This window comes from Lagenorhynchus albirostris, chromosome 11 (genome assembly GCF_949774975.1).
Source record: "Lagenorhynchus albirostris chromosome 11, mLagAlb1.1, whole genome shotgun sequence".
Classification (NCBI taxonomy): Eukaryota; Metazoa; Chordata; class Mammalia; order Artiodactyla; family Delphinidae; genus Lagenorhynchus; species Lagenorhynchus albirostris.
The window spans coordinates 75757141-75769878 of NC_083105.1; the positions used below are offsets into that span (position 1 = coordinate 75757141).

General features: G+C 44.5%; 1 long non-coding RNA gene across 2 annotated transcripts in view; it reads right to left on the reverse strand.

Moving 5' to 3' along the window:
• Positions 1-2160: 2160 nt before the first annotated feature.
• LOC132529053 (uncharacterized) overlaps positions 2161-12738 on the reverse strand; it is a 32484-nt gene continuing 21906 nt past the window's right edge. For both annotated transcript variants that reach the window (XR_009543365.1, XR_009543364.1), the window contains 2 exons: positions 11505-11626; positions 2161-2563 (listed from right to left, as the gene is read on the reverse strand). This is a non-coding gene — a long non-coding RNA (uncharacterized LOC132529053). The remainder of the gene's footprint in view (positions 2564-11504; positions 11627-12738) is intronic.

Here is a 12738-nt window from a genome sequence, read left to right on the forward strand (position 1 = left end):
GACAAGCCCCAGAAGACCAATAGTTGATTCAAATGTCAAGAAACATTTATGCCTTCACCCTTCAACTTCACAAATGATGCCATTTCCATTGAGCTACTGAAAAATATAATCTGGCTTTCAAAACAATAAACCAGAAGGCATTTTCTCACATAAGCAAGGTCACAAACAACTGTCAGAAATAGCAACAAATCAAATAATAACAAAAAACGTTTTTTATAGATTTTAAAACCTTACAAAGCATTTTCTTGTCCATTATCTAAGTTAATCCTCAAATCAACGCCATGAGATAGTTATTATTTTCCCATTAGAAGTGACCGCATATTAAATCCTTAGTGATTGCTCAAGAAAAGCTGAAATCTTGAGTGTACATCTATTAATGCCAAGGTTGGGTTTTTTTACCCATGGGAACATTGGATGCTAAAATCCACAGGGATTTTCAGCTCAAGATGGCAGACTAGGAAATATATTTACTTTCTGGTCCTCCTGAAACCATGTTTAAATAAAACTGTAGAAATACCAAAATTAATCAACCAATAAAAGCCAAGACATTGTGGAAGTCATCAACCACAGAAAGATTTCAACACATTTCGAGAAGGCAAACAATGAAATGGAGGGGCCATGAATAAAATAATGAAGAAAAGACTACCCTAAGTAGGGTCTGCACAAAGCCAGTCAGCTTTTGCTGAGCCCTGGTTATAGTAAAGGACAGAGGAAAGAAGAGGGGCTGAAAACAAGGAGACAAAAGTCATTTTAGGAAAAAACGTTCACTTAATGAGCTCCAGGGAACACTCAGCCTGCTGCCATACTCACTCATGTATTACAGTGGATTGTTGGTAAGCAAGACAAGAAAACAGGGAACCAACAAACAAAAATCAAGACATTGTTTCTTACTGAACTCTTCTCAAATGAGATCAAGAAATTAGGGTTCAATGCCATAGCTGTAAATCATTTCTGCTCCTGGAGAGGTTAGAAAGGGTTTATAATAGTTACCCTTTTTTTTCAGACAGAATTTAGGTCTGAGCAAAAGCTTTTGTGTCCTCCAACCTCAAAGTTTACTGGGGATGGAAGTCCAAATTTGCTTTGACATACCATAAAAAGAATCTCATGAGCAGAGGGTCAAACTACTTTTGGAATATATGAATTATGCCCAGTGTGATTTTAAATAAACAAAAATATATCAATTTTTACTGATCTATATGATTCTGGGTTCTGAAACTTCTACATGTTACATGCCTGATATATAACACACAATGTCAGTCCCAGGAGAGAGAAAACACTCCAATGAAGCAAGCCAAAGAAACAAGATTCGAACAAGGTAAAGTGATGTGTAGACCAAGACCAGGATTTTTCAGTTCTTTCCTGTCATGCTGTAGCTTCCAGCTCCTGAATAACAACACATGTTTCCCTTGTCCTAGACACACAAGAGTATGTCTCCTCTATGGGGCGTAAGAAGCTCTAGAGTTACATATGTGTAGTAAAGAGTGGACCCAGCCGGCATACTCACAATGACCAAATTGTGTTGATCGTACTTTATTTTAAACCAATACATCGCTCCATGCTGAAGTTGCAATAAATGATATATTTGCTTTCTAGACATGAATGAGATGCCTTACTGGATATACTCCAGGAAGGCCAGAGAAACTGGCTTCTAATCCATACAGAATAATTCATTGATGAATTCCTTTCAGGATAGCCCCTGATTTATCTAGAATATAAGCTTTACATACCTGGATCCTTCAAACTAGACCAAAGGGAAAAATCTAGGCTGCAAGCCTCAATTAGAAATGTGGGATGGTGCTATGCTGACAACTGGTGGTCCCTGACCTATCTTCTGAGATTAGAACCCAGTGTGGTGGATGACCAATTCACGCGTTGAACAAAAGAACACCTCCTACAGGGCAGTGTATGTGTTCATTACAGGTATGGCACTTAGGGCTAAGTATCATAAGAACTTCAAGAAAAAAAAGAAAAAGTAACACATGAAGCATATATGACAAGGAGGCACCAGAGTCCAGAGCACGAGCTCTGGAATCACACAGGCTTGCTTCGAATCCCGGCTAAGCCATTACCATCTGTATACCCTGAAGAACAGTTGAAGGTTTAAATGTTCTTTTACCAAATTTCGAAAAACAAGTGAAGAAAGAACCTACCTGCCAGGAAGGGACATCGTGGGGTGCAGCATCCAGTCGCATCAGGGCTCTGCATCCCCTGCTCAGAAACCTTCACCGCCTGGCTCATGGTGATGCTGGCAGCTCAGCAGCCCTGGAGAAGGCGCTCCTGTCTCCAGGGCTCACGGACAAGCTGGGGAGGTCCACGGAGGAGGCGGGCCACAGCCTGGCAAGCTCTGGGTGCCTCCTCCACTCAGCTCTGGGCAGGCTCTGGCCTCTGGGCCCCGTTGCGGGGAAGGGCTGGCCGATACATACCCAGGGCTGAGGGGTCTGCAGAGCCGGTGCCCAGGCAGGGTGAGCTCTGGAGGAGGCGGCTTCCACAGTCCCCAACAGTCTCCGCATGGTGGCCCATCTGGTGCCAAACACCTGCCACCCACAGCGACAAGTCCCAGCCGCTAGAAAGTCCAGAAGGGGTCGGGCTCTTTGCCCTCGGGCTGGGTTTCTCCAGGGGCTGGGCTTGTGTGGGGCCTCCAGCCCACCCCCTGGCCCGCCCGCCCTTGCTCTATGACACGTACAATGCAATGTCAACACCCAGGCTGAGCCGGCCAGTGTTCAGTGCGTGCTAGACCTTGAGAAGAGTTAGCAGCTAGGGAGAAGCTCTCCCACTTTCACTCGCTTTTCTCAGATCACGCAGGCAGCCCATCTCACCCCAAAGCTATGGACACCACACCTCCTTCCCAGGCTATCGTTTTCCGTTCTGCCCCTGTTTTCCCTTTCCATTCTGCCCCTCTTTTCCCCAGCACCCCATTTACGGCTTCGGGTGTCATCGGTGCTGCAGCAGGCAGCACCTCTGACCCCGAAGCTATGGACACCACACCTCCTTCCCAGGCTATGGTTTTCCGTTCTGCCCCTGTTATCCCTTTCCATTCTGCCCCTCTTTTCCCCAGCACCCCATTTACGGCTTCGGGTGTCATCGGTGCTGCAGCAGGCAGTACCTCTTACCCCGAAGCTATGGACACCACACCTCCTTCCCAGGCTATCGTTTTCCGTTCTGCCCCTGTTTTCCCTTTCCATTCTGCCCCTCTTTTCCCCAGCACCCCATTTATGGCTTCGGGTGTCATCGGTGCTGCAGCAGGCAGCACCTCTGACCCCGAAGCTATGGACACCACACCTCCTTCCCAGGCTATCGTTTTCCGTTCTGCCCCTTTCCATTCTGCCCCTCTTTTCCCCAGCACCCCATTTACGGCTTCGGGTGTCATCGGTGCTGCAGCAGGCAGCACCTCTGACCCCGAAGCTATGGACACCACACCTCCTTCCCAGGCTATTGTTTTCCGTTCTGCCCCTGTTGTCCCTTTCCATTCTGCCCCCCTTTTCCCCAGCACCCCATTCACGGCTTCGGGTGTCATCGGTGCTGCAGCAGGCAGCACCTCTGACCCCGAAGCTATGGACACCACACCACCTTCCCAGGCTTTCGTTTTCCGTTCTGCCCCTGTTTTCCCTTTCCATTCTGCCCCCCTTTTCCCCAGCACCCCATTTACGGCTTCAGGTGTCATCGGTGCTGCAGCAGGCAGCACCTCTGACCCCGAAGCTATGGACACCACACCTCCTCCCTAGGCTATCTTTCTCCGTTCTTCCCCTGTTTTCCCTTTCCATTCTGCCCCTGTTTTCCCCAGCCCCCCCCCCCCCATTTACGCTTAGGGCGGCATCGGTGCTTCAGCAGGCAGCAGCTCTGACACCAAACCTATGGACACCACACCTCCTTCCCAGGGCTGTCATTTTCCAGTCTGCCCCGTCTCCAAGTAGAACCACTACCTATTTCACACGGCTGTTCCTAGTTCTGGGAACATACCACTCACTGGTAGCAATGCCTCAGCCCATGCCTCGACTCATTTACCTGCAACGCTGGCCAACAGATAGACCAACACTTCAAAGTTATGACAGAAAGTTGAGTAAGTTATACACTTGGAATTGCATTTATTATTATTAGCAAGCACAACTGTAGTGCTTAGACTATAACAAGTAATATTCTAAGTGCTTAGCAAATATTAACTCACTTAATCCTCATAATGGCAACCCTATAGGTAGGTAATGTTCATAATATTCACCTTTTTTGGGGGAAACTGAGGCCCAGAGGGGTTGAATAGCTTGTCTAATGCCACACAGTAAGTAGCGGGCAGAAACCCAGGATGAAAACCAGACCATCGAGACTTTCATCACTTTGCTGTGTCACCGTAATAGGTGTTGTGGTTAGGGAAGGGACTAAACTGACAAGACTCTGAACTTGAGAAGGGAGAAATTAGAAAGTGACTGATCCTAGAAACTAGAGAGGATTTCAGCTCAGAAATTTCTGGTGATGAGACCCAGAAGAACAAGAACATGGTTGGAATATTAACTTGGGGTAGTATCTGAATCCATTGAGAAATGGTTTTGTCTTGTTTTTTTTTTTTTTAACTTAGAAAGGCCAGTTGGATGAAGATTAATGAAAAAAAAAAAGTAGAAAGGAAAAGAGGAAGGTGCCTGAAGTGAGACATAACCTCTTCCCTGTAAGTACTAGGGGTGGGTGTCCTGTGGGAAAGGATGGAGCTCTCTCTACAGGTTTGTCACCAGGATGAACAAGGAGAAACATGGCAACCATTGTACTGGTTTTGATGATTCCTCAAAAACCAAGGCTTTAGTTTCCAAGAACTACCCACAGTAGCATACCTACCGTGTGTCAGACATGCCACCAAGTGTGTTTCCAGTCACACATTTTAATTGGAGAAATAGTTCCTATGAGGTACGCATTAGTTCCCTATGGCTGCTGTAACAAATTACTACCAATGAGCTTGCGTAAAACAAAACACACTCATTCTCTTATGGTTCTGGAAGACAGAGGTCCAAAACCAGTTTCCCTGGGCTGGAACCAGGAGTTGACAAGGCCGTCCATCCACCTTCTAGAGGCTCTAAGGGAGAATCTGTTTCCTTGACAGCATTCCTTGACTTCTGGCCACATCAATCCAACCCCAACTTCATCATCACATTCTCTTTGGAGTAAAAACTCCCTCTGCCTCTCTCTTACGAGAACACCAGTGGTTACATCTGGGTCCATCCAGGTAGTCCAGAAGAATCTCCCCATCTCAAAACCCTTACTTTCATCCCATTGGCAAAGTCCCTTCTGCCATTTAAGGTGACATTCACAGGTTCTGGGGATTAGAAGGTGGACATTTGGGGGCAACGGTATTATTCAGTCTACTACAAGGTAGATACAATTATCTTTCTCAGATGTAGGAAATGAAGTTTAGGGAAGTAATTTGTCTCAGGTCTACAATTTCCAGAGTAGAGATTTAAATTCTGCCAGTGAGACTTTAGGACACACTCTAAACAACTTTAACCTGTGTCCTTAATTACTGCATAATCCTTGGTTAAGAGTCACACTTAGGTATCAAGACCCAACTGAATATAACACAAGTACTGTCTCCTCTTTCACTATGTTTGCCTGGTGTATTTATGAATCTTGCCCAGAGCAGAAGAGTTCAGAAAATTGTTATGCACCTTTACTAGGAGAAAGCATTTACTGTTTGATGTGCACGGAGTAACGGAAGGCTATTTAAAATAAAATAAAATAAAATAAAATAAAATATGCCACCAAATCGTCAAGTGTCACAACAGAGGTAACCCCGTGGGAGTCTTGAGGAGACTAAAATTATCTCCAATTGTGCAGGTGAGAAAAGTTTCACTATAGGCAGGTGTAGTTCAGCCAAGCCCTACGGCACAGAAGTAGGAATCTGGATATGTACGAATGGGAAAAAAGACATTTTAGGCACGGGAAACAGTTTAATGCCGAATGCATGAGAAATATGCATTAGACCTTTCTAAATCAACTGGCTTATTAACTCAGTAAATCAGATTTGGTCAGTCAAACTAGCTTTAGCTGATTACTTATCCAGGGCATAGCTGTTGAGAGTAATTTTTGTCACAGAACAGTAAATAAAATTGTTGAACTATAGCTTTAGGCTTGCTAAGTGAAACAGATTGCTCTAGCTGATGTTCAAGTGACTTACTTGGTACTATTCACGAAATTGGGGGTTAACAACTGCTTAAGACAACATAAGAGAACTGATCTTAAATAGTACGTGAAGTAGTTACTGTGTAAAGTATCTGTTCAGTAGCTCATGGTAAATGGATGTTTATAATCCCCATTGGACAACCAACTGCTTTTTTGCAAATGGTAATGCGAACTGCTGTTGCATAAACTATAGTAATGACCACCTACCTAATTTGTTGTCCAAACCAGAAATCTTCTAACAATACTGGTCTCCTAATAAAAGTAAGCACGAAGCTAACACACACTGGGTGTCTCCCGTGTGCCTGTGCATGCATCTATATCTCACTGAACCCCCATAACAGCCCCCAAGACAGGGACTCTGAGTGTCCCCATGCTGCTGGTGGAGAAACAGGCACAGGAAGGTTCAATAGTCTATCTACATAAGATAACACAGAGGGTGGGAGAGCTTGTTTTTAAACCATCTGCCTCCAATTCCAGGTGCCAGGAGCCAGATTCAGCCTACAGGCCTCTTCTGCTCATCTGGAGGTGAAACCATGTGTAAGGATTAGTCAAATCCTGTCTTCACTCCTCAAGGTAGCTTGAACACTTGCACGTCCTCCAAATAGCATGTAGCATAAGCAATAAGATGTTTGCCCCGGGTATTGTCCAGGAATTTGGAATCAGCTGTGTCTAGTTAGGCTGAGCTGGTTAAGACTGGAGAGGACCACCTATCTTCCACCTGGGCCAGTGCCTTTTGACCTCCTGCCATCAGAGGGCCGAAAACTACAGCCTGAGAATGTGCTGAGCCCCGTAGCCTAGTTAAGCCAGCTCAGAACAATGATGAGCACACCTTTTTCCAATCACCTTTCCTCATGCTCCCCATGCCTCATACTGCCCTGCTTCTTTATTCTTTATCCCATAGATACCCCAAGCCCCTTGCCTTTGGGGAGGCGGATTTGAGACCTATTGTCACGTCACTTCCTCGCTTGGCTGCCTTGTGAATAAACCTCCTCTTTGCTGCAAACCTCAGCATGTCAGTGTTTTGGCTTGCTGCGCCTCAGACAAAATGGTAGGGAGCAGTGGTAAAGGTCCCTTGCCTGTGAGGGAAGCTGGTTACTAGTAGTCATGTTGCGGATGTTTTCTCCTCCCGGGGGGGCAGACGTCCTGCTCTTCCAGAAAGAAGGGAGAAAGGCAGGAGCTGGACCCTTGCTCTCAGGGTCACCGTGACCTAGGAGCTCGTTAGAAGCACAGAATCCAGGCCCCACCCAGAACTACTGAATTACAGCCTGCATTTAACAAGATCCATAAGAGAGGCATACCCATATTAAAGTTGGAGAGGCACCAAGCTGGAGTCCACGTAGCAGAGAAGCAGACAGGATTCTAGACCACGCAGAGTGTTAAAGGCCAACAGTTTGTTTTCTATTCTCGAAACAATGTTTTTGAGCCATGTTTATAAGCAATGTCCCAACTTGCTTTTAAGGTTTCTTGTGTGAAGAACGGATTGAAAGGAAACAAGATACATGGACACTAGTTAGGACCTAATTGCAACAGACAGGCAAGTTCAGTATTAGGATGTTGAGGAAGAGTTGACAGATTCAGAAGAAATTCAGGAGATAAACTGAAGCGGGCTTAACGGGGTATGAGATGGAGGAAAGGAAGGTCTTAGGGAATTAAAGGGTTTACTACACGTATGAGCAAAGCCTCAAAATTAATCCTTTGAACGTACAGAGGTAGAGCTCTCAAAGGACACCGGTTAGGAAGCAACAGTACGCCCTTTATAATTCCAAGAGACAACACAGATCAACTGTTTCGATGGAAAATTCGGCGGTACCGGTGCGTTTTTTCACTCAAACTTAGTTCCAGTGACTATTACTCACATTTTCTGTGCCTAAACAACACAGCTTGAGGAACTGAAGGGGATTCCATCCTGGTAATTAAGGAGGGTCCCCAACACTGACAGTCCCATCTTAAAAAGCAGTCCCCCTGCATTTTACCCGAGGAGCAATGGCCAGAGCCTCCCTTTTAAAACGATGGGGAGAAATCAGAACATCACACACTGTCCCTTTCAGCTACTGTGAACTGAGCCGCGAGACGACCAGTACCCCCTAGCACAGCGCGGACGGGCCAGCGCGCGGGGGCCACTGTGACAGGCGACAGCACAAGAGACGAAGCCCAGGCCCAGGGGCTCTGAGCTCCACCGGCAACGCCCAGGGGCCAAGGCGTATTACCTTTCCGGGATGTGCTTTCCGCCCTTCCTCTGGCCGACGAACTGGCTCACGTCACCCCCAAGATACCGCCCACCCAACCCCAGGAGTGCCAAAGTCGCCAACCCGGCATCCCCGGTGCCAGCACAAGGCCACGAACCACAGGCGCCTAGGCACAAGCCCACGCAGCTCGCGGACCTCCTTCTACCGCGCATGCGCCACCGCGTGTCGAGATGACTGTCACCACGCAGGCGGATTAACGCGCTTGATTAGTAAAGAGGATTCTGATGCCTGCAATTTCCCTCCTTAGCCGGAGGCTGGTAGCACACGTCCATTAGTTCGTGTGTGTACCCTGCAGAATTCCAATCATACGGGACATGGAAAGTTGTCCGACTCTCCCAGTTCCTTGTGTGGTTCTTCCAGATATTTCCCAAGTGCTTACATTCACACTTGTATCTTGTATGTAAGTATTTGTACGTAACAGGTATCCTGTAGTTTATAGAAGAGCAGCACACTATACACATACTATATACATAGTCTACAATGTGTCTTGGATAGTGACGCTGTTATCTTTCTAAAATATAAATTTGGCTGGATTGCTCTGTTGCTTGAACATCTTCACTTAGCACAGAATACAGCCCAGGTTGTTAGCATAGCATTGAGAACTCTTTATAAACAAATATCAGTCTGTCTCTCCAACTGAATTATATGTTCAAACTATGACTTACAAGGACCTACATCATCCACCTCCCTCCTTTGCTCTGCCAGCCTCCCCTGATCTCATTCTCTACTGCCCTGCCCTCACTCACTTTCCCCTGTCCAGCCACACTGGCTTCCTTACTAGTCCTCAAACATGCCAAGCACAGTCGTGCCTCAGGGACTTTGCACCTACTATTCCTTCTGCTTCAGAACACACCCTCCCACCCCATCTCCACTCTCCCAGAACACACCCTCCCACCCCATCTCCACTCTCCCAGAACACACCCTCCCACCCCATCTCCACTCTCCCAGATAGCCAATGGCTTGTTTCTCACTTCAAGGCTCTGCTCAATCGACATCTTAATAGAGGGGACTTCCCTGATCACCTACCACATTCCCTCACCTCTTCATCTTCTTTTGTTATTCTCCAAAGCATTTACCACCGCTTGACACTCCATATATTGACTTATTTATTCATCTCTCTCCCCCACTAGAATGGAAAGTACGTAAGGGCAAGAACTTTGTTCTCTTCCTACTTCCTAGAACAGTGCCTTCAACTTAGAAGGTGTTATACAAATATTTGCTGAAAATCAATGTATGACTTCTTTGCCCTTTCACACTACCCTCTAGTCACACCAGAGGCTGCCCCTCCAGAGCACAAGTTCAAGCCCTGTGCCTTCTGTACCTGTCCCCAATACCTGGGCTGTCCTTTCCTCATTCCGGCAAAATCCTCTTCCCCCAAGCCCAGCTCAAACGCTGTCTCCTCAGTCAGGCCTTCCTCAATTTCTCCTCTATATTCCTGCTGCACTTGATTCTTTTATCATAATTAACCCACTTATACTCACTACATGTTTCTCTTCCTAGATAACTGTAAGTTGCTACTGAACAAAGACTTCTACTCACCTCTGTATCCCCGTGCCCTAACAACAAACCTATAAGGCTCTCGGTGTTTTCTGAAACAATTTATTTTCTGAGTCTCTACCAATTCTAGGGAGTGCATAGTACAGTCTCCTCCTCATTATCAGTGAGCCTGGCACCTGTGGGAGGGCCTTACAGCAGAGGAAAGTCACCAATGGATCATAACTAAGGTCCTGAGACTGCAATGGCAGACAGCATGGTGAAGTTAGCCCACTGCATGCAGAAGACCCACAGAGGAGTCAGCATATGCAATGGACTACACTTGGTATAACATGTGAACAATCAAGGTTTACAAACGTGTTCTCATGCACTTGTAAGGATCTTCTAGCCCACGCGGAACAGACAGAACACACACAAAGGAGCCTGGAGGAAGTGAGTAGGCCGGCAGCTGCGCCCTAACATCTTAAGAGGTAACATTTCTGTGACTACAGTTTAAACAAATCAGATAATTTGCCTCCTTTCTAGACACCCTGGTTATCACAGGACAGGCCAAGCCTCTCAAGTTTTAAAGCTAAAGTACACAGAAGATCTGTGGATAGGGCTTAAGATATTTAAGAGCTAGTACCTGCATTAAGCAACCAGGTTATAGAATGAAAATTTATCTTGAAATTCCCGTCTCTCCCTCTCTCTCTCGCCTCCTATCCCCTATCTTCCCACCTCCATCTCTATCTATTCCTTCTCCCCTACTCCCTGTTTTATGTATATACGTGCATCATTTTATATATACAAGGAATATTTACTGTCTGTTACGTTTATTTAATAAAGTGCACACTCCTCAGGCTAAATTTAGAAAGAGGACAAAATGAACACTTTCACATGGGCGTCAGTGGTGTTCCAAAGACAAAAGATTCCTCAGTCTTAAAACATGGCAAACACCATGTTCCTTCTGATAGTTAGATGCTAGAAAAAGGCAAGTGGATCCTTAAAATTCACACGCTATTAAGACCTACTATCAACAGAGTAGATCTTAAAGTGGAAACAAGAAAACACCAGCCTTTTAAGTTCTTCCTGTCTGAAGATAAGAATAAGAGGTGGTAGTGTTCTTCCTTACTTGCACCCGAAGTGTAAAAGCAGCAAAAATACCTTAAACACATATATGATGAGGAAGCCGCTCTTCTGGTCCACTCTGTTTTGTTTTGCTTCTAGGGATCTGTCTCACTCCGAACCTTTGCTTTTTGTTTTCTCTTTTATGTATGCTAAGAACCTGAGAGTCTTAACGTTTTCTTCCACCTCTCAACCAATAAATAGGACAAAAGAACATTTTTATGTTTTTATGTATTTTCCATTCAAATTTTTAAAAAAGAGATAAGTAAGCTAGCTCAGTTCATATTTCTCACAAAAATCACTTTCCAAACGAAACTAAATTGCTTGTGACCATAAACAGGAAAAACACCGTACTCTATTAGCACCATCTGACATTTCCACCTTAATGTTACCAAACACAACTTGACACTAATGTCAGAACTATTAAAAATGTTAAAAATCCCCAACTCCACTCAAAATGCATACCAAAGTTCAGGTAAAGGAAAAACAAAAACAAAAGCAACTCACCGTTATCTTTATGTTCTTTCAGAAACCCATTAACAGCACACTGGAATTTAAAACTAGTGTCGTCATCTGGCCTGATGCCCAATTGTACAAATTTTTAAATAAGGAATAGTTTCTGGTAAGTCCTATAAGGCAAAACCATGAAAATATGTATTATTTCCTTTGTAGGGAAAGAATAAAAAATTAATTAGAGAAGGCAGAATATAAACCAGGAGAGTACATTAAACTTTGTATGTCAGTTATTCTGATGAGAGCCATTTTTTCCAAAGCTGCTTTAACCAGTAATTATCACTTGATTTTCATTAAAACTGCAGAACGGACAGTTACCAGGCATGCAAAAGGAAAAGCAAATCTATGTGAAAGAATGCACATGTAACTCAAAATGATATAAACAGTTCTACCTACATTTATGTTCTATCTTACATTTCAAGGGCCATAAAGCGGCTGTGATTTAAGGAGAGGAGTAGAATAGAGTCAGAAGAACTTGGATTCGAATTAGGAAATAGAGGCAATTTCAGGCATTGTTGAGAACTGGTATTCTTGGGGTGGGAGAAAGTAGACTATCAATAGAAGACAGAAAAGGATAAGTGAAAATTCTCTAGTTCTGAATTTAAATGGAAAGTAGCAGTAGGAACCTATGACATATTTTAAAAATATGAAAAACAAACATACATAGTTCCTAGCTCTGACCACTGAAAAAGTCTAGAAACAACTGATGTCATGTCAAAAGGACTCAGGAGTCACTGAGAAGCTCCAACTGGCCAAAGATAGGGCCTCAGTTAGAATAATAACTGTAACGGAGTCCACGGTGATAGGAATAAATAAAATTTTACAAAACTGGTCACCACTGGAGGATATCTGTGAATCAACTCATTATTTTGAAAACTGTTAAATAAAAGAAGAGAATCATGCCTCTACAACTGGGCAACCAAACAGTTGATGAGGGGAATCTTCTCCTCGTACAAATATACCCAGCTAATAAGTGAAAAAAAGAACAACAGAATTCACCATTCTTTGGAGCCTCAACTGAATTAATGGATGTAGGTATGAATCATCAGTGACTGCTAATACCACAGAAAGAGACAATTATATATGTCTCCATGGAAGAACACATCATCACCTATGAAACTGTCTTGCCAAAACAAACCATGCAAGCTTCATTCTGATCAACTACCAATTTACAGGAAATAAAAGGATTGAAGAATATGTTGCCAACACATGGAATGTAATCATCGAC